This window comes from Triturus cristatus, chromosome 6 (genome assembly GCF_964204655.1).
Source record: "Triturus cristatus chromosome 6, aTriCri1.1, whole genome shotgun sequence".
NCBI lineage: Eukaryota > Metazoa > Chordata > Amphibia > Caudata > Salamandridae > Triturus > Triturus cristatus.
In genome coordinates this window covers 1,644,455,070-1,644,476,900 of record NC_140589.1, presented here as the reverse complement: position 1 = coordinate 1,644,476,900, position 21,831 = coordinate 1,644,455,070, and the positions used below count along the sequence as shown (strand labels likewise).

At 41.2% G+C, this 21,831-nt stretch overlaps 1 long non-coding RNA gene across 1 annotated transcript in view; it reads right to left on the bottom strand.

Moving 5' to 3' along the window:
* Nucleotides 1-21,831, bottom strand: part of LOC146821755 (uncharacterized) — a 304,786-nt gene that overhangs the window by 190,734 nt on the left and 92,221 nt on the right. The window contains exon 2 of the long non-coding RNA XR_014962767.1: nucleotides 6,006-6,068. This is a non-coding gene — a long non-coding RNA (uncharacterized LOC146821755). The remainder of the gene's footprint in view (nucleotides 1-6,005; nucleotides 6,069-21,831) is intronic.

The window sequence follows — 21,831 nt, the reverse complement described above, 5'->3', positions numbered from 1 at the left end:
TTTGGTTTGGTAAATTAAGAATCTAGCTGGTTTGGTTCCGGTGGCCAATCACAGTGTGGCCGTGCAGGAAAGGTTACAGGAATTGAACAAACCTAAACTAATGGATCTATTGATGCAATAATCTCAACAAACTGTATTACAGAGGGGGATTGGAGTCCCAAACTGGATAGGAGAAGGAAGTGGGAAAAGAAGAAGAATTTGAAGTCACTGAGACTGATTGTACCAGATCACCACCTGAATCCATTGTATCAAGGTTTTCACCATTCCACCTAGTGAAACAAAATTAACATCTGAAGGGGCTATTGACAAAGATAAACTCATGCTCGAGTAACCCTAAAGCTTAAAGGGTAAAATTTACTATTACACTTTTGAGTAACTTTTCTATTTTAGGCTTTTCACCATTTCTGAGCATAATGTTACTCAAAAGTGTAGACTTATTTATTCCTCCCTTTCTGAAACAAAGGGTGCAAAAGTAGAAAATTCACTTACAACCTTAAAGTTACTTCTAGTAGTGACTTTAAGACTGCATTTTACCTCCCACACACAAAACAGAGACCTCCCTGTGGTATAGTATATGATAAAGTTCTCAAATTTATTAAAGATAAAAAAAGTAGTTACATTTGCTGAGGTTAAAATGTTAAACTTTTTATGTTTTGTGTTAAATGTTAATCTTAATTTTTTTATATAGTAAGTTTAAAGGTAGTACAATATAAAGAAATGCAACAGCACTAAGAACTTAATTTTGAATTAAATATATTCAAAAATTCCACCTAAAATATAAAGAATATATATATTTATTGTGTATTAAAGGTTACTTAAAATCAAATATAGTTTTTTTTTAAAATAACCAGACTTATATTTAAATAAAAAAGGTCATTAACATATTTTAAAGGTAAATTAATATTTATTTATAATGTATATATATATATATTTTAACATGACAATAAATGTATCTATACACTTGAATACATTAGTTTATTTTGACAGTCCCCATAAGGTTCTATTTTTAGTTCATTCTTCCATCATTTTCTATGGGAGAGTCGTACATTTCCAGTGGTTGGCTATGTGTGTTGCTGGACCTTCTCCATGTCTGAGCTAGAGTACATTTACTGCTGTTTTAGGACCCTTATGGCTATAGTGATATTTAAAAGTGAATTTTGTGAATAGCAACAATCTTAATTTTTTCATAGATGGGTGCATGTTCCTTCCTAAACCCCTCCCTACTCCTCCTTTAAGCTTTACTTACTCCTCCGAAAACCCCTCATCTTTAGTTGTGAGTATTCTATTTTCAGTCACATTTACATTACCTACTAATACAGATACCAATGTGTGAGGAGATCACTGCAGCTGGGGTGGAGATCTCGATATATAAGAGATAGGGGATGCAGAGACATTGACCTCTGCATTTAGGTTTGTGAATAGCATTTTGTAGTATGTGAGTTGTACTATTCTAGTACTGCTAAACACTCTACAAAATGCAGTTTGTGAATTGGTCCCTAAATATGTATCTGCACTCTGTGCGAGAAGAAGGGATGTAGGGCCTACTAAGGGAGATTCCGCTTTGTAGCAAGTGATTCCTATATTTACTACTAACACACATGCCTTTGTACGTGGAGATCTCCGCAGCTGGGGGTAGAGATCTCCACGCATGAGAGATAGGGGAGGCGGAAGTGATTACCTCTGCATATAGGTTTCTGAATGGCACTTTTTAGTACATTAGTAGTATTATTCTAGTACTACTAGCCGCTCTAGATAATGCCGTTTGTGAATAGACTCACAGTTTGTGCTAGAAGAAGGGAAGCAGGGCCAACCAAGGGAATATATCTTGGGAACCATGTTGAGGCACAAGCATCTTGATGCATGTAATGAACAGCAGTTCAATGATTAGAGAGGTGAATATATGTTTTACTACTATGCTGGAAGCTATCTCTGCTGGAGATCAATTGCCTGAATAATATCTAGACAAGGAGCCGAAAGCCATTGATCCCAATAATCAAACTGAGGGATTCCGCTATTAAGTATGTGGCAGGGTAATCACCTGTAATGAGCAAAAGGGGGCTGCTCAGTAGTAGCAAATCAAAGACCAGAAGATTTGCAATGAAAAAAAACTTTAGCTATCCCAATTCTAGTTACTTTTGTGAGAAATACTAGTTTCATGAAATTAGCACTGTTTTTTTCCCCAAAATTAAAGGCTATAACAAACTATATGAGTTTATAAAAAAATTTCTTATCAAAACAAACATGATAAAAAAATAAAATATTTGTTGTTTGACTTGTGACTGAGTGAAAGTGTAGATAGACAAGGAGAGTGAGTGAGATGGATTGAGTGTGTGAGTGTGAAAGTAAGAAAGACAGTGTGGGAGAGTATGAGGGAGGACTTGATGGAGAGTGAGTGTATGAAATATAAGTGCATGTGATACAGGGTAACTGAGAAATTAAATGAGAGGCTGAATAGTTGGTAGCGAGTAAAGAGTGCATTAGAGATAAGTAAAAGTAAGGTAGTTTGAGATTAAAAGGTTAAGAGAGTGTAAATGAGGGAGTGATTGAGAGTAAATGGACGAGTAACAAACAGTGAGTGAAAGTAAAAGATGCTGTAGAGGAGACAACGGAGAAGTGAGAAAATGAATGTATGACTGAGTCAGAGGGAGTGAGTAAAGAGTGAGGTGCTCCCATTCCAGTGAAACTTGCAAGGGTTTGTGATCTCCAGTTAGGAGTCATGTATCTCATGGGCTGCACTGGGACAGGAAGTTCTGATGCCTTTCTATCAATCCCATGGAAAAAATTACAATTTATTTTTATAATTTATGCATAGGTTGCTCCCTTTGTTTCCCACGCATGGGCCTATATGTCAGGGTATACGCCTACACCCTTTTTTACCCTTCCAAAAACAAATCCACATGTTCTGTAGTTATGGCTGCAACACTTTTTTCAGGGTTGCGTACAGCCAATCAGAATCTGAAAAAAAACAGAAATTTACTGAAAAAAACAAAAAGGTTAAAGTGATGTTATGTTTAGGTGCTAACCAAAAGCCAGAACATATGTTTAGAAAATAAACCATTGAAATTCGCCAGTTATAAATCAGTGAGCTAACCATAGCTTGTACCCTAGTCATACACTGATTATGACCTCACATAATACATCACTCATGACATGTTAAATGACATAATTGATGACATCACGGCTAAATTCTTGGATCAAGCACAAGGATGCAAAATGAATTAATTTATGGAAAGTATGAATACATATTGCACCACCAATGCCGTAATTATATGCACTCTATGACTAAGTTTCCTCCTGGATGCTATCAACTTTGTTTGATGATTGAAAACATTACAAGTAACAGCCCAGGTAGGGTGATACCTCCCCAGAGTTCTAGTCTTCCTGGAACAGTTATGTGGTCACCAATGTCATAGGCCTCAGGTTATAGTGGAATCTGCTGTACACTATATTGTCTTCTGCATACTTGCATTGTCCTACTGGTTCCTGATGCAAATGTGACACTTGCTCATTCTAATCCTGACACCTTCCACTAGAAATGGATGCCATGTACAGAGTTGTGAAAACCTTTGGAAGTCAATTCTGTTATTAGCCAACAGGAAACATATTTGAGTTATGAAGAAGATGATGGATCCATAAATGTTATAAGCACCATGATTAGTAGTCTCTCAAGCCAGACCCATTATGCTCCAATGAGTAGCATCCTCAATGTAGATGATGTTGACTTATTTATCCCTATTGCCTCTCCACCCACAGCAGATGTCCTTTTTATGCCAATCTGTGGGCCACACTTTATCAACAGATGTTTTAAATATGGTAAGTGGGAAGGGTGAGCCCATTGTGTAAGCACATCATGTCTCATCTATACATACTGTAATCGCACACCATGGTCCGCTTTGGTGAGGGCAGATTGATGGCAGTATGCTCTCATCCAGAATCCAAGTGAGTATGGATGAAACTCAAGTAGAAATGCCTTCTTATTTTTCATGGCCCTGTTCAGGTACAATTGATGTTTGAGTGAAGGGGAGGCAGTGGGCATGTTGGCGGTTTGTGCAAATTTAACTAACAAAGTAGATTGCATTTGAGGTCAATTTGTAAGAGTCTAGTAATGACAAAAGCCTCTCCCATTCCTCATCTGTGTTATTACAAGACCATTCAATGTCACCCGCAAGGAATATAGCTCACAGAATGGGGCATAAGGTTCCATAACAGTTACTAGTTTGTCATCATGACGCAGGTGTCACCATAAAAGGGTAGTGAATGAGTATTGACAATCGATATACCAGATGTTGGTATTATCCAACTACAGTGCATTCGCTACAATGAGGGACCACTACAACACATTTACCACAAGGTAAGATACAACTCATTACATTTAGGTTGGGTTTAAGGATAGGTGGGTTTTTGGTGGTTGGAGTTGTTTAGTTGTAATAACAGGGTTAGAGATAGGTGAAGTTTTCAGATAACAATGGCTTTTAGGATGTACTGTTGTTTGGGTTGAGCTCAGGTTTTAGTGAATGTGTTTTTTTGAAACACTGTGCTTAATTATACGTAACTATTGTAAAGATTGTTAAGATTTTTATATATCACAAAAATAAAATACTGAGGCTGATTCTGATTTGTTATGCAATCGTTTTGTCATAGAAAATTGTGGTTATAGTAAATGGGTATAGTAAAATTTCTTGTTTGTATTACTGAATAATTGTGTCCAGGAAGTGGTATCTGGTATTTCAGTGTGCTGCTTAATCAACATATGGATGACCTCTATGAATTGGATATTGTGCATTAGCTTTATTTAATTCATATTCATGCATTGGAGGAAGAAGATATGGGTATAGTCTATACCACTTAATATGCAGCTAATGCGACATTTTTAAATCCTCTCATTTGCTTTTTTATGCTATATGCATGGTTTTGTTCACAATAGTGTTCATATTTCAGTTAACTTTTTGAAATATGGTCACACATGGCTGCACTGTTTATCGCAACAGGTACATTCATTATATGTAGTTATCAATACATTTATGTTCACTGTAACATTGCCTTCACAATTTAAATTACGTTATGAAGTATTTTATTAAAATGCGTAATTACCCAAAATTGTATCTTGATGCAGAAATTAGTATACAGAGCATTGTAGTAAGTGAGGTGACATTATTTACATTGAGCCAGGTTTTTCATGTGCTTGCCAAACGGAAGGATATTAGCATTCAGATGAAGAGAAAGAGTATGCCAGAGTGAGGCCATGGATACTGAAAAGGCCCTGACTCACAGTCTTGTGCTGTGAAACTAGGGGCAGATAGTAATATGGCCAAAGAAGATCTGAGAGTCCTGAAAGGGCTGCACCAAACAAACTTCCTATGCAGATAGCTTGGTCTCTGACAGTAAAAGTTGAACAAGATGCATTTTTAATGGGAAACCAATGTAGAGTTCAGGGCTTCTGATGCTGAGGAGCATTTGGGGAGGTTAGGGCCAGTCAGGTAGCTGTATTTTGAAGTCACTGGAGATGTAGGAGGACATGTAGGAAAAGTGAATTTACAGTAGTTCAACCTGCTAAGTATGGTTGACTGGACTACTAATCGGTGGGAAAAATGAGAGGTAGGAGAGGATTGTTCTCAACAATCTGTATAACATCTAGCAGGTGGATGCCATATCAACCTGAGTGATGAGTGATCATTCCAAGGTTATTCACTGAGGTAGCAGTTGTGGGAGTAAGGCTTGGTGGCAGCGCCAAAGATTTAGCATGATAAGTTTGGAGAACACTGAGAGAGGAACAGCAAGATCTCTGTCTTGTCTGCATTGATTTTAAGAGAATGTGACAACCTCATTGTGATTCATGTCATGCAATCCTTGGGTTTGGGTGAGCCTTGCCTGACTGTGTCATCAATGGAAAAAAGGATATGAGTATCATCTGCATAACTCAAGGGATGGCATCCGAAAGAGTGGATGAAGATTGTCAGCAGAACGATGAACTAGTGTAGCTCAAACAGGTACCCTGAGATACTCACTCAGCAAACAGGATGGAACCCAGGCTAAGTCACAGTCCTGAATCTCTGTCTCGAAGAGGCAATCTGTCAAAAGAGAGTGGGAGGTCATGTGAAATGGCACAGTGAAGTGAAGAGACGTGCATATAATTGTAGATTTCCTTTATTAATTGAGGAGCATCAATCAGGTACAACGTTCCTCTCCAACTCCAGCAACGGTTCTGGTCTACCACGCAGTGGAACCAGAACCCCATACAAACCCAAACATTCAGTGCGCACACGAGGATGCAAAGCAACTCGTTACTAAGCAACACAACACTTCCCCCTCCTTATATAAACACAATTAAATAATATATATACAAGGGAATAACAAAAGTAAAAGTAAGGAACAAGAAAAATAAGGGTAAAGAACAAAAGTAAGAACCTAAGAATACAAGAATATGAAACACACAATTATTACCACACTCAACCACACTCATTGTTAATCACTTAATCCCTAAGCCACACAGGAGCCTTCTTTGAACGTGGAGCCCTTTGATTAACAACAGGAAGACCAGCAGACGGAATGTTCTCACCAGAAGTTGGAATATTCTCACCAGAGTTAGGACCCGCCAACTTTGGCACCTCCGAGACCACCCCATCCCCCTCCTGAACCACAACAGGAAGATGCACATTACTGCCCTCAGCCAAATCAGAGGCAGGAAGTGTTACGTTATTAAAATCATCTTCCAACCAATCCGAATCGTAAGGACCCTCACTGGGTCTACTAGACTGACCGAGGTGGTCGATGGCGACCCTTTTTAAATTCCAAACCTCACCATTTTTAAGTCTCACGGCATTGTGAAGCACTTCTACCACTTCCTCAGCATCAATGAAGGCGCTTTCACCCTTGCACACAAATCTAGGTTTTTTAACTCTAACCCAGTCACCCACTTCAATCACCACTGGTTTGGTGGAGTGTTTAACATTGTAGTATTCACTGTTTTTTTTATGAACACGCTGCGCCCTAGTCAACACCTCATCTTTCGACCAAGTAACTGGACCCAAAGAAAATAACCAGCTAGGGTTAAACTTAGAGCGGGGTTTACACCCACGCATAATAATAAACGGGGGTAACCCAGTGGATTCAGTAGCAGTTACTCTGTAAGCCCAGACAGTCTTACCCACCTGTGCAATCCAATCTTGTGCCTTACTAGAAGCAATTTGAATTATCCCTTTTAACACACGTTTAAATCTTTCCACCATGCCGTTCCCGCTAGGATTATACAAAGAAGTTGTCCGATGATTCACGCCCAGTTTTTCCAAGTACTCCTTAGCCTTATTCGGCACAAATTGTACTCCATTGTCGCTAATTAAAGATGCCGGAATACCCTCTGAAGAAAAAACCTCATCCAAGTATCAGCCTTATCCACAATCTTTACAACTGGCCAGCACGAAAAAAGATCCATAAGCACTAAAATATACTTCTGAGACTCACCACACTGATCTTTAACGGGTCCCAAAATATCAATAGCGACCGTATCCCACGGTTCCTTTGCCATGATAAAATCAGACATAGGAGGTCTAAGGGTCTTTAAAGACTTGTCCGAATTACCACATGTAGTACAATTTCTAACCACTCTTTCTGTCTCAATATCCAAACCAGGCCACCAGAACAATTTTTTATTCACAGCCTTGGTTCTGGTAATACCCGAATGACCTTCATGACACAATTCCACAATAGAAGAACGAAAGCTCACAGGAGGAATAACCCTTTCGCCTCTTAACAAGAACCCATCACAAAAGGAGAGTTCTGATCTGACTTCCCAAAAAGGCTTCACCATGTCGGGTATATTATCCTTACGAGGCCAACCATTCAAAGTAAAAGACACAACTTTAGATAATGTCTCATCACCACGGAATTCAGATTCCCATTCATCTCTGTTGATGGCAGAGCGGCCCTGACTGTGAATCAACGCAACTTGAAAATCATTCCATTCCTCATCTTCACATTTTTCCAGTATGACTGGCATTCTGGACAACAAATCAGCAACCAGATTATCTATGCCAGGGGTATAAACCACTCTATACGTAAAATTTTGCATTCGCATTGAAATTCTAGACGAGACATTAGCTGACCCTTCCAAGGAAATTTTTTTTTACCAAAGGTTTGTGGTCAGACCTTAAAGTGCATACCTTTCCCCAAATTAATGATTTAAAATGGTCAAGACCCCATGCACATGCCAATGCCTCCCTTTCAATTATCGGGTGCTTCTCCTCACATGGGGAAAGAGACCTAGACGCACATGCGATGATGTTTTCCTTGCCATTACCTGCGTACTGAGATAGAACTGCCCCTAATCCCTTATTACTTGCATCAGTAGTTACAAAACTTTCTGCAGAAGGATCAAAGCTACTGAGGCATGCCACCTTTGCAATTGCAGTCTTGATAATCTTAAAATCCCTATCACATTCAGTAGACCAAGCGAAATTCACATTTTTCTTCAGAAGTTGCCGAATATTGAAACACTTGTCAGCGAAATTAGGAACATATTTAGCACAAAACTCAGCCATTCCTAAAAAAGATTTAACAGCATCCTTACTGCAAAAAGTTGGTGCCTCTTCAATAGCTGACACTAAAGACGCCTTAGGTCTAACACCCTTACAATCAATGACATGTCCCAAATAAGTCACACTTTCACAAGCGAATTTACACTTAGCGAACTCAATAGTAAGGCCCTTACCCTCCAGGATTTTCAAAACCTTACTAAGCCTAGCATCATGTTCTTCCTTGGTCCCCCCATAAATTAGGATGTCATCCTGGAAAAAGGTTACACCCGCCTCCTTTTTAAATAAATGGAACATCTGCCGTTGGAATAACGCACCCGCTGACGCAAGGCCAAAGGGCATGCGGGTAAATTGAAAACAACCAAAGGGGGTTATGAACGACGTGAGGTGTTTGGAATCATGAGACAAGGAAATTTGGTGATAAGCAGAAGATAGGTCAACCGTGGAAAACCACTTTGCACCCTTAAGGCAACTTACCATCTCATTAATCTTAGGTAATGGGAACCTATCAATAACAATATTGTGGTTGAGATGGCGAAGGTCAACACAGAGTCGAATTTTTCCATTGGAACGTTTAGCAATCACAACTGGAGAAATCCACTATGATGCCTCTATTGGTTCTATCACCTTCGCTGCCACTGATTTCTCTAACTCCTTCACTACCTCCTCTTTAACCAGTATAGGAACATTTCGACAACGGTGCACCTTTGGAACAGCGTTTTCTTTAAGGCGAATAAGATGTTCAAAACCATGTAAATTTCCCAGTTTCCCACTAAAAACAGATGGAAATTTTTTAATCATTCTCTCCCCCAACGAAGAACCCTCATCAAGAATCAACACTTGTTCCTTGCTGTTAGGATCGAGAATAATATGCAAAAGTTTCTGATCTAACCATCCCAAAACAAGATGTCCATTCTTAGCCACGTACAATTTAGCATGACAACGTATGTTTTTAAATTAAAAAACAAACCACCTGAAACCAACCAGGTCAATTTTCTCAAACCCATACCCCTCAGGGTGGATATCAGGTTCGAACAGTTGTTCACCAACCTTACCAATAAATTTACTTTTCCACAACTTTTCCTCAATTATGTTGTAAGGTGACCCCGAGTCAGCTATAATATCAATATTCACACCCCCAATCAACATATTGCAAATTGGTTTGTTGGTACATACAATGTCGTTGATATTTAGCATCAAATTACTTCTAAAATTGTTAGACAACTCTTGGTTCAAAATCATATCTCCAGCGTCAGGATTTGATTCATCCACGCACTCACTGTTCGTATCCGTGACGCATTTAACTTTGTAATTTCTCCTTTTACATACTTGTGCAAAATGGCCAACCAAACCACAACTAGTACATTTCTGCTTCATAGCAGGACAATTCTTACTATGAGCCAGGTGGTCGAAGCTTCCACACCTATAGCATTTAGCACGCTCCTTAAATGGAGGTCTATCTTTAAACTTGTGAGGAGTTCTATTGAACTCATTAGAGAAACTTGGTTTACTAACTAGCGCAACATTTTGAGTATCATTCTTTAAGGTGACAGCACATCGGCCCGAAATCTCCACTTTCCTTACGATAGCCAATATATCATCGAGTGGGGCATCGCCGTTCACCCATAACCTATCCTGAATTGGAGGGTTGGAAGTATGCATAACAACCTGATCTCTAATTAGATCGTTGTGCAAAGTCCCAAATTTACAATCAAGAGCCAGACTTTTTAAATCAGACACATAGTTATCAATAGTTTCAGAATTGATACCTAGTAACACCAATACATACTTTTGGTTTAAAATAATTATCTAGCTGTAATAATGCGATCTCGAAAACATTAAAATCTCCAGAAGTAATGCTACCAGTCAATTGGTGGAATGTCTTAAGACCCATAGCACCTAGAGCATGTAATAATAATCTCTTCTTCTGTTCCGCTGCCATTTTTTTTTGCTTCATCGACAGCTTCAATGTAGTTTACGAAATACGCTTTCCACTCAGACCACTTGAGGGAAGGCTCATTTCCAGTTGCCCAGAACGTTTGAGGCGAAGAAATACTAAAGTTAGCATTGTTTGTCTGAGCTGAAGCAGATCCCTCTGTGGTCATGACGGCTATTTACCAATTAGAAGGACTTAGAAAAACAATTCTGTTACACTCCAAGGCAGATACACTGAACCAATTCCCCAAAAAACTCACAATTCCAGTATTTAAGAGTTATTTATAATACCTCACAGGACGCTGTTCCTGACTGTAAATATGTGAGGAAAGGCAAAATTACGATGGCTCAGCACGAAGGATGATCCGATCGCTCCTCGGCAACTAGGTACCTAGGCAACGAGCACAACAAGATGGCTGCCGAAGAGGTCACGCAGCGTGATGACGATACTCCGCCGTACGTGACATGCGCGAAGGCGCTGCTTCACTTGTCTGACGCACGGCACAGGGATTCCACGAACAGCAGGAGGACGCCTGTGATGAATGCCAATTCGAACGCCACGTTTGCCGAAACTCCAAGATCGCGATCCAGGGCACTTAAAAAACTGCAGTCTCTCCACGGCCGGTAATTTTTATATCCTTTTTACGATGCAATAATCGCTACAAAAACTTGATGTGTGGTACGATAACCAACGAAGTATCACTTCACTCGATTCATCCCCCACGGAGCTTTAGCGTGTCATCACAGCTCGATCAACACAAAAGTTAATTCTCCATAAAATGAATAAATCCCATGGCCAGGGAAGGTCCAACGTGGGTTCGATGCTCCTCAACTCCTCAGTCGCCAATTGAAGTGAAGAGACGTGCATATAATTGTAGATTTCCTTTATTAATTGAGGAGCATCAATCAGGTACAACGTTCCTCTCCAACTCCAGCAACGGTTCTGGTCTACCACGCAGTGGAACCAGAACCCCATACAAACCCAAACATTCAGTGCGCACACGAGGATGCAAAGCAACTCGTTACTAAGCAACACAACACACAGACAGGTCACCAAGATGGAAAAGATGAGCCCTTATCTGATAAAAGGCGCAGGTCACCCAGCACCGCAACCAGAGTTGTTTTGGGGATGTGGGCTGGGCAGAAGCGTGACTGGATTTTATCCAGAAGGCATTTAGCTTCCAGATAATGGGAGCTTTGGCAGTTGGTTTCCTTTACAGTACCTAGCCTGGGTGTGGTAAAAGAGGAGTAGGGTAAAAATTGCTCCTGCATGAAGGATCAGCATTAGGTTTTTTTCATCAAGGGAATAACCAACACTTATTTACAGACTACAGGTACCTGGACATGAGCAAATGAAGCACTGCAAAGTTACAGTAGGGCATTAGTGAGAATCCCTGGTGCTGAGTGGAAGATTCTAGGAAGACACAAGTCTAGTGGGGTCCAGATTACATGGAGGTTAGGAGCAAGGGGATTTTTTCTGGCAAGATAGGAATGGCTTTGGTAAGTCTAAGTGCAAGTGGAGAGATAGGGTGCCCCCTGAAGGTTTAAAGAACAGTAGCTTTACTGACTGTAGAGAATGTCTGGCATAGATTATTGATTTTCTTGATGGATATTTTAGTTTATTTTGTCGCATAGCAATTGAGAGGTTCTAGTTGACTGGAAAGGCATTCTGAGTTGCAGATGGAACAGAACACGTTGAATAAAATGAGTACAATTGAGTTAGATAACAATAAACATCTGTGATTCAGTGCCTGCCAAGATACCCTCAGGTGAACGTGCGCTTTACATATGCATATGTTATGCTATGCTATGTTATGTAATAGTTTTCTGGTGGGATTCCATGCTTTTGAAATATTCGTGTTAAAAGAGTCTGTCTTGGCTTTCCATATATTTTTTTATAGCTGCAAACTGCTTTCCTATGTGATAATAGATCAGACTCTGCACTTCATTTCCATTCCATTTTTTTGTGATGTATACTCTTTCAAGGTGGGGTTGCACCAAGGAGCCAATGATGCTAGACGGTGAGAGTGCGGAGGATTTTCTGGAAGCATTTAATCTATTTCCATTGTGGTCCATTTAGAGAATTGGTCAGCTATGGAGGCCAGTGAGATAGGAGGGATTTCAAAGGACATTGGGTGGGCTTAGCGAGCATTTTCCAGGTCTAATTGTCAGAGATTTTGCAACGGAAAGGGTGATTTAATAGGAGAGTTTGGTTTTGGCCTAATTGTGAGCAGATCAGGAGGGCAAATAGTGAAAAGAATAAGACAGTGGTCAAATCAAGAGAGGTGAACTAGAGTCTGGCAGTTTATTGGAGCATAGAGGAAGGATAGACGGTATGGCTCGCTGAATCTGTTGGGCACGAAACAAGTGGATCTATGCCCACATCCTTAAGAGATGAAATAAAGGTTTTGGATAGATTGTTATCAGAGGGGTCAACCCACATATTAAAATTGCCCATGATAATAGGATTCCAGTGGCTGATTATAAGAGGGGTTCTTGGGCAATTATGGTTGTGATGCTGGTATGAGGCACTGTTGTCACATTGCACCAACACATTCAAAGGGTTAATACACAGGATCAGAGCCTTGAGAGTCCCAAAGGACGTGGGCCATAGTGCTAATAAAAGAAACCTTTGCAAGACAATATTCAGAGTCAAAACCATGAAGGATCATTCACAACTAAACATCAAAACAGAAGGCAAAAGGTAGTTGATTAGCCAGATTCAAATCCGCATTGATAATGCATACTAAATAAAGTCATTTGCCAGAGGTCATAAGATAATCAATAATCATAATTCAGAAGACTGCATGGAGTCTGCTTTCGTAAAAACAAACAAAAGGTTTATTTATAAAGTCAGATGACAGTAGGACATGGGGGATTGCTCAGTATGAGAGCATGGAAAAGGTCTGGCCCACCTCCCAGAAAATGCACAGTTTATAGTTTCAGAGGAGTTGAAAAGAACGCTCTCAGCACAAGACAAGGTGGTCCCGCATGGTTGAACTAATAAAGTTACATGACACAAAGCAATAAACATCGCCAAACTTGTGCTGTATAAAGCAGGCTACTTTAGGTCCTGCCTAAATTATTAATAAATGGTAACCCCCTTTACCCTACAAACAAGGGAAATGTCACTGCACAATTTAAGCAAGCTAAACAATAACCCTATAAAAGGAATAGAGACTACTGTTGTTGATTTTTCCAACATTACCGGAACATTTAGACATGGCTTCCTCAGAAGCACACAGCTGGATATAGTTCATGAAAAAAAAACCCATGAATTCAAAACCATTTCGACCATTTTATGAAAAGGAAAAACACAGAAGAAGAAAACACATGCAGATAGGAAATGTGTAGGTGCTACATTTAAAAGCCACATTTCCTCAGCTGTCAGTGCAACCAGACAAAGGGCTAGCTTATTAATTTTGCTGCCTAGTTCTGCTATAAACACAGGTAAAGCAACAATATTTTCTAAGTAATAAAAAACGCATGCTGATATTTGCATCTTTAAAATAAAACCTTTTGTCTTTGCTCCCAGCTACGTATCATCATTTGCAGGTATTTGTCAGATTCCATTAACATATAAACACACATGAAACACTCATATAAAAACATGTTAACATCTCTGTTTCTAGCTTACATCCATTGGACCGGTGGTTTCGCACCACCTACTAATGCAGAATCGAATTATGTTAATATGTACAGGCAAGGCCATCATTCATGTTATTATGCAGCAGGCACTCTGGTTTTGCACACCACTTGATGGGTATCCCACAGCAGAATCATCCCACGGTGAGAATCGTCATTCGTAATTAGGGTTAGAGCAGGGTATGAACTTTGTTAGTAACCCTAGGTAAAGCAAGTTCCAATGAAGAATCTGTACGTACCCTGGTAGATGCAGTTTAACAATTCCCCTAGTAGAGACCATGCATATAAACTGTTTAATCTGCCCCCAAACACCATTTAAGTTCAGACAAAAAAACACATAAAATTCCCAAATAGATTTAATTATAAAAGGAGAAATGGTATGATTTAAACAACACCAACATGAGAAAAAACTTTCCACGGGATCTTGAGTTAGGGGTTTTCAAAGAAATGGTCAATCCCAAAGGGGGGTAGTGGGTTCACAGAGTTCTTCTTAATTCCTCATCATGCAGTGGGAGGCGGTATCCTGTCAATACCTCTTCTTTGTATACGCTAAGTATTGTTTTTCTGTCTCAATAGCAAGAACTTCCTGCTGCTGCAGCCATGTTGAAAGCTTTTCTAGTGTGCTGCATTCCCTTTTCTTTGTTGCCACTGCTCAGGCTAGGAGTTACTGCTGACAAGCATGTACAAGAGCAAATAGGGGCTATGCCATTGTGAATCAACACTCCTTAGTTCATCTTTTCTCCTTTACTCATTTGTGTGCATTTACAACAGAATTGTTCTGTTATTCACAAATGAACTTCTATTAATGCTTTATGAATTTGTCCTCCTATGTTGATTGTTAGGTAGGAGCTTGGATAAGGCAGTATGCATTGTGTGTTCTTGTTAATAATACTTTCAAGTGTTGCCTGTCCTTCAGTATCCTAAACTAGAATTCCAGACCATAACTTAAGGAACAAGGGGCACGGTAGTTGGGCTACTGCTCTTTATACTCCGGCCCCCTCCCAGATTACTTGAACTTGTCTCTTTCAAACAAGACACAAAATAACATCAGAAGTATGCAATGTGGCTTGGTACCACTAGGATGCTATTGGTATGGACAAAAAAATGGAGATACGAGTAAACAATGTAGACTATGCAGGAAATCAGAGGAATTGGTGCTGCACTTGATTTGCATCTGTGAGAGCTTAAAATCCCTGGGGAAGTTTTGGTTACAACCAAAGTTTTATGCCTTGAACATTCAATCACGTAGGAACACTATTCTCTGCTGTCTAAGAGGTGAATAATGTCAGCTTCAGGCCGTTTCCTATCATACATGAAAGCGGCGGCAGACCTACAGCAACAGGCAGTTATCCCAGACATATAATACGAGGAAGAAAATATGAACAACATGCTGTCCGAAACCTTGATATGGTCTATAAGTTCTGGGGCAACATGTACGACCATTGAATTTTGCGAGTCGCAAATTGCATGCCTCATGAATATTAATTAAGCTGTCGCAATTTGTAACCCCATTGGGAATGGCTAGCAATCCCAGGGATGGTAGCCCGCTGGGGTCAGCAGACCACCATGTCTGGGACTGCTTTGTGAATAAAGCAGTATTTTTTTTTAAAATGCAGACCGTTTTCCTTAAAGGAAAACGGGATGAGTTTAGAAAATGAAAATGAAACTTTTAAGTTTAATTTCTAGGTCGAGCCTAGCGCAGCGCGCATGCACCGCCCTAGGAAAACCATCTCTTGGAATCACTCTGGACTTTTCACATGCTCGTGCGTGTGGTTTTTTTCTTGAACCTTTTATCTATTGGGCTTTGCGTGCATCTTTATAAAAAGACAGCATGCAATTGAGCAAAGGCGGGTGCATGTCCCACGTTTCCCAGGGAATGAATCCACCCACGGCCTACGGCTTGCGGTTACGAGCAGGGGCGCCATCTGTTCGGGGTCAGGGGCACGCAGGGAATCTGTTCTGTTTCATGGTCGCTTTCACTTTCACGGCCACGTGGCTGCGCTTGTTACCTTTCCAGGCATTCAGTTTTTCAGCATCAGCGGCTCACTGGCAAGCTGTCGCTACTTTGATGGGCAGAGAAGTGTACTGGCACCGGAGGCTTATTGCAGCACCCAGTACCAAGCCTTTACTAGCTCTTTGGAACACTTCCAGGCCTACAGATACCAGGTAGTGTTCTTTGTTTCCACCGAAAGTTCTCTGTGTAGGCTGCCTGACGTGTGCTCTGGTTTCAAGGCTTCAATGCGCCTTTTATCCATGTGTGTTTTTACCAGTTTAGTATGCATACGCTTTCTTCTGAGGTTTTTTACACGTCTCTGTTGCTTCCGCTGCCTTTCAAACGACGAATTCGCACTAACGAGACCCTTTGAAGACAGAATCTAATTCTAGCTGTGCCCCATGGAACGACGGGCAAAGACTTCTGGAGAAGCTTTGACTTTGAATCCATGTGGGTGGTAGCAGGCGGGGAAGCGCCCCTCACCGCTAGTTAGAAATGTACTGTAAAGAGTCCATGGAGGTTGTTAACATGGGGAGATGTTGGCTGCCTTCTTGCGCTGTCCACGAATCTTACATGACCTGTCGACCGCCAACTCAACCCCTCTGTGACCAGAGGGTGGCCGGGAACTAAAGACTCCCTGGATACCACAGGTACGCCTCTTAAGACCGATTGCTTTGCTACCAGACACTTCTGCATCCCCATTAGAGTTTCAACAAAACCCAAGAAACGCAGTTCACAGTCCTACGTTGACCCCCCCCACCAAATATGAACTTACTGTTAAAATGAGCAGGGTTTTTTGAACACAAGAATTGTTTACCCTTCATTCTGATTTTAGACCATGCGTCTTATCACTGCCACTCATGAGACCGGCCTGTAAATGCTTGTGTGTTAAACCCGTCTTTCATCATAGAGTCCGACTATGACCTTCGGGTTAAATACAGACCAACTCCTTTTCCTGTCAAGTCGGCCCGCAAACACTGCATACCGGGGGGCAGATATACAAGCCCCTTGTGCCACTTTTGTGTAACTTTTCCCATGTTAAAAAATGACGCAAAAGTGGCGCAAGGGGCTTGTAAATCTTCACCCAGGTTCGTTATTTAGAGAGGCATAAAATATGGGCAATTTCGAAAGGTAATCGAAAGTTCCTCCCAGATGTCTGTGTCAACATAAATTGTGAATGTCCTTGGGGAATGTTTGCCAAACCTCTTAACATTTACAGCCCTTTAGTCCAGGCGTTGTCACCGCTGTGTAGTAAAGTTAATCTGTGCTGTTACCAACACACGGAGAGCATGTCTGAAGGCCTGCTAGCTAGCTACCTATGTGAGAGCATTTTATTCTAAAGGCATTTGAAAATAGAAGCTGGTTAACACATTTTTGTCGTAAAAATATTCAGAATTACCACCCGCGTTTCAAAACTCTCAGAAATGTGTTGCACGATGTTTACCATGTGAGAATGGGACACACTTAAAATGCAGAATGGGCTAGACCAGCACTTCCCAAACCTTCGATGTTAGTGTCTACATTTTGTCATGGATAGGAACTGTAGCTCGCCCATTCTTAAACGCATCTTTAGAAATCCTCTTCAGACCATAATTATGCAGCCCACAGTTTCCCTGCCGTTGACCTTCAACGCTCTGTGAGGGACAGAATTTCTGACTTACATTTCCAGCCCCTTGCTTTCACCTCATGTGGTAAACAGGTGGATGTCAACACCTAGCACGGTCTGCAGTGGAAAGCGAGAGTCACAAAAGCGCACGTTTCAAGGATCCTTATGACACGCACTGATGGATATTTTATTTATTGCCTGGATGTTTGTGTACCACAGTTCTGTATATATGTTCGCCTCTAGGCGCTTTAGGGATTGGTTTTCTATCACTCAATTATGCCCACCCCGAGCCTTTCATAGAAGGCAATATGTTCAGCAGTTTACCAAGATAAATCGTCAAAAAACCGGATACTACATGAAAGACAAATGGTCAAACAACAAATGAATTAAGGTATCCAAACTGTACTCAGGTGTAGACTAAGGCTTCTGAAGAAAATCTGACGGCTTAAAAAACAGAGGTCTGTAACACGAGTTTACTGTACTAGAAGTAGGCCAAACCCATTCGCCAAGGTAATCATGATATAAAATAGTAGTCATGCCTTCACTAACCATGCTGCTTGTTAAATAATAAGTCTTGATTTTGGGGCCTTATAAGTACTTAGTTATGCAGCCCAATATCCTTGGTGCATCAACATCAACTGTTGCATGGCTAAAAACGTATAAGGTCCCAAAGGCGAGATTTATTGGCTATGCCAATGCTTGTTTAAGGGCAGGCAGTGGTCCCTGGGACCACTGCCTGCTCTTAAAAAATATTTGTGCACCCATTCACAAAGGGGAAGGGGTCCGCTGGGGACCCCTTCCTGTTTGCGAGTGGCTTACCACCCTTCTGACAAGGGTGGTAAACTGCGAGTGTTTTGCGGCCGCAATTGCGGGCGCAAAACAATCATACATTGGGTATGCACTCGCTATTAGGAACGGACGCCCATGGCACGCCCCTTCCTAACAGCGAGTCGCTAACCATATTTTGTGAGTCGCTAATAGATTAGCGACTCGCAAAATAGGGTTAGTACATTGGGCTGACCTTTTTTGCAGTCGCAAAGGGAGGGAAATCCCCTTAGCAACCACAAAAAATAGGCGTACAACTGGCCCTTAGTGCATTAAGTTATTGCTGGTAGATTAAGTAAGAATGTTTATTGTTTGACCTGATATGCGCTTTAGCAGGATGGGTTGGGAGGGGGAATGGAATATATGCAATATTACCAAAGAACAATTCAGGTATTTTAGATTTATTAAGCAATTGTATTAAAGTACTGTATCAGGGTGGGCTGTGTGCAATAAGGGGAATTTAGCAACTTTTACTGAAGGATAACTAGGTCTTATAGCCAAGGCAGGGCCAATGACCAACTCCTTACTGCCACGGGAGGCGAGGCGTCAAGTCCGCAAGGAGGTGAGGCATCGAGTTCAGGCTGGCTGGGGAGGTGAGGCCGCATCGGCAGTGAGACGTCGGTTCTATTCAGCAGTGTGGTGTAAATGAGTTCAGAAAGTCACTCACGTCAGTTATCGGCTCAGCGATGATGAGATTCAGGTGCTGGCAGCAACAGGCATCAATGCGAGTGCTGGCGTCAGAGAGATAGATAACTTGCAGGCGGGCACCAGTGGGCGTTGGAGCTGTGGTGCAGGCATGGAAGTGCGTCGTGCACTTCACGAGCGGTGCTCATCGACTCGGTGGAGGTTGCGGCGGCGCTGACAGCGTCAGTGTTGGTTTTCTTGGGTTGCAGCACCAACTATACGATTTCAAGGGCCCCTGGACTGGAACTGGCACCCTTTGTCAATCAGGAGTCCAACAGAGGAATCCAGGAGTTATTTAGAAAATTGCAGAACAAGAGGCAAGCTCTACTTTAAGCCCTTGGAGAATCTTCTTTGCAGGATACCACAGCAAAGGCTCAAGACAAGTCTTTTCCAATGCCCACAGCAAGACGCAGCAACTGCAGGCGAACTCAGCAAGGCAACGCACAGCAAACGGGAAGTACTCCTCCTGACAGCTCTTCAGCTCTTCTTCTTGGCAGGGCCCTCTTAGTCCAGAAGTAATCTAAAGTTCTGGGGTTTTAGGTCTACAACGTATGCCCCATTTTCCCTTTGAAGTCTTTGTTTCAATAGTCTCTGAGTTCGGTAAAACCAATTCTGTCCTCCCAGCTCCATCTTAACTACAAGAGGTGGCGATAGCATTGGCAGGGCAGACACAGCCTATTCAGGTGCCAGTGAAAACTCCTCCCACCACTCTAAATGGAGAAAGGTCTATTCCGCCTGGCTATGAGTCACTCAGGAAAGGCAGGACACACCTCAACCCCCCTTGTGACTGTCTAGAGTAAACGCACATCCCCAGCTCCTATCACTCCAAAACCAGATGGTGAATACACTAACAGGCAGAGGTACACAGGATGGTTAAACAAGAAAATGCACACTTTCTAAAAGTGGCATTTTCAAACACGCAATTTAAAAACCACCTTCTCTAAAGTGTTATTAAATTCGGAGAACCAAACTCTATCCTCTATCTTGTCCCAATGGAAAGTTACACTTGTAAGATGTTACAAGACAGCTCCCTTGTTAACCTATGGGGCAGACAGTCTTTCAATAGTGAAAAACGACATACACAGTATTTCACTATCAGGACATGTAAAAACACACCAGTACATGTCTTGCTTTTCATTTACACTGCACAATGCCAATGGTACTACCTTGGGCCTACCTGAGGGGTGCCTTACATGTAAGAAAAGGGAAGGTTAGGGCCTGGCAAGTGGGAGCACTTGCCAGGTGGATATGGCAGTTGAAAACTGCATGTGCAGACACTGCAGTGGCAGATCTGAGACATGCTTGAATGGCTACTGGTGTAGGTGGCACAATCAGTGCTGCAGGCCCACTAGTTGCATTTGATTTACAGGCCCTGGGCACACACAGTGCACTTTACTAAGGACTTATCTGTAAATCAAATATGCTAGTCTTGGATATCCAACCGTAATCACAATTTGCACAGGGAGCACTTGCACGTTGACACTGATCAGCAGTGGCAAATTGCCCAAAGCATCTAAGCCAACAAAAACAAAATCCAGCACACTGTTAAAGATGCAGGAAATAGAGTCAAAATGTCAGGGGAAACCACGCCAAGGATGCCAAGTCTAACAGAGATCAAATGGAATGGATCATGAATTTGCTATTTCAATGCACTTGTTTGAAGAAAATTGATGTTCTCAGTGAATGGACAGTTCACTAGATCCCTTCAATCTTATCACTGAAACACAGAATGTATTGTTTGATGAATCTTTTAGTGACAAAGCTAAATAGAATTTCAGATTGCATTATTTAAAGAAGTGATTTTCATGTTGAGTGCAGTTATGTCATTTTATGGAAGTGCTTTTTTTTATTATGTGTGTATCCTTGTTATTGTAACCAAACATTAACTTATTGGAAAAAAGTATGCACTATCCCTGATGTCCCTACCTCCTTAATTCACTGCCACTCAAACTGTAGATGCTTTGCATGATGAATAGTGCGGCTGAACTATATGACACTTTATGGAGATTTCTACAGGCCTTGAATTGACTCCTGCACAAGGTGAGTAAAAAGCCTCAGTTCTGCTAAACGCCACTGTACAGAACATTGGCAATTGTTGGGACAGCTTTTTTAAATAAAAAAGACAGGGCCAAATTACCAAACATTTCACTCTAGGTTTCCTTTGCAAAAGTGATCGAAACTGGTGTAAAGTATTGATTTTGGGATATAAGTTTCCTGCGCAATACCCGTTTTGCTCTGGAATGTAGGCCAAAAGTAAGGCAAAGTAGTACGTATTGTCAAGGGGGCATACCTTGGGTGGTACATGGAACACAAATCCTGAACCATGAACAATGGTAGGCATGGATTTACGCCAATATTTATCTCTCCTTGAGTCAGGCATAATATTAAATACATGGTTATAAAAGTGTTATAGTATGTTAAACCCTAGTATGTTTTACTGGAATGATCCCATTCCAATACCAAACTAATAGTAGGTACAGCGCTGATCTGCCCTCTCCCTTTCAACCAACACAACACAGCATAGCGACATCAGCTGTTGCACTTTGTTGTGTAAATTATTTCTAAATTTGCCCTGTAGTTTTCATCAACTGCACCAGCTAAGCAGATTTTATCAG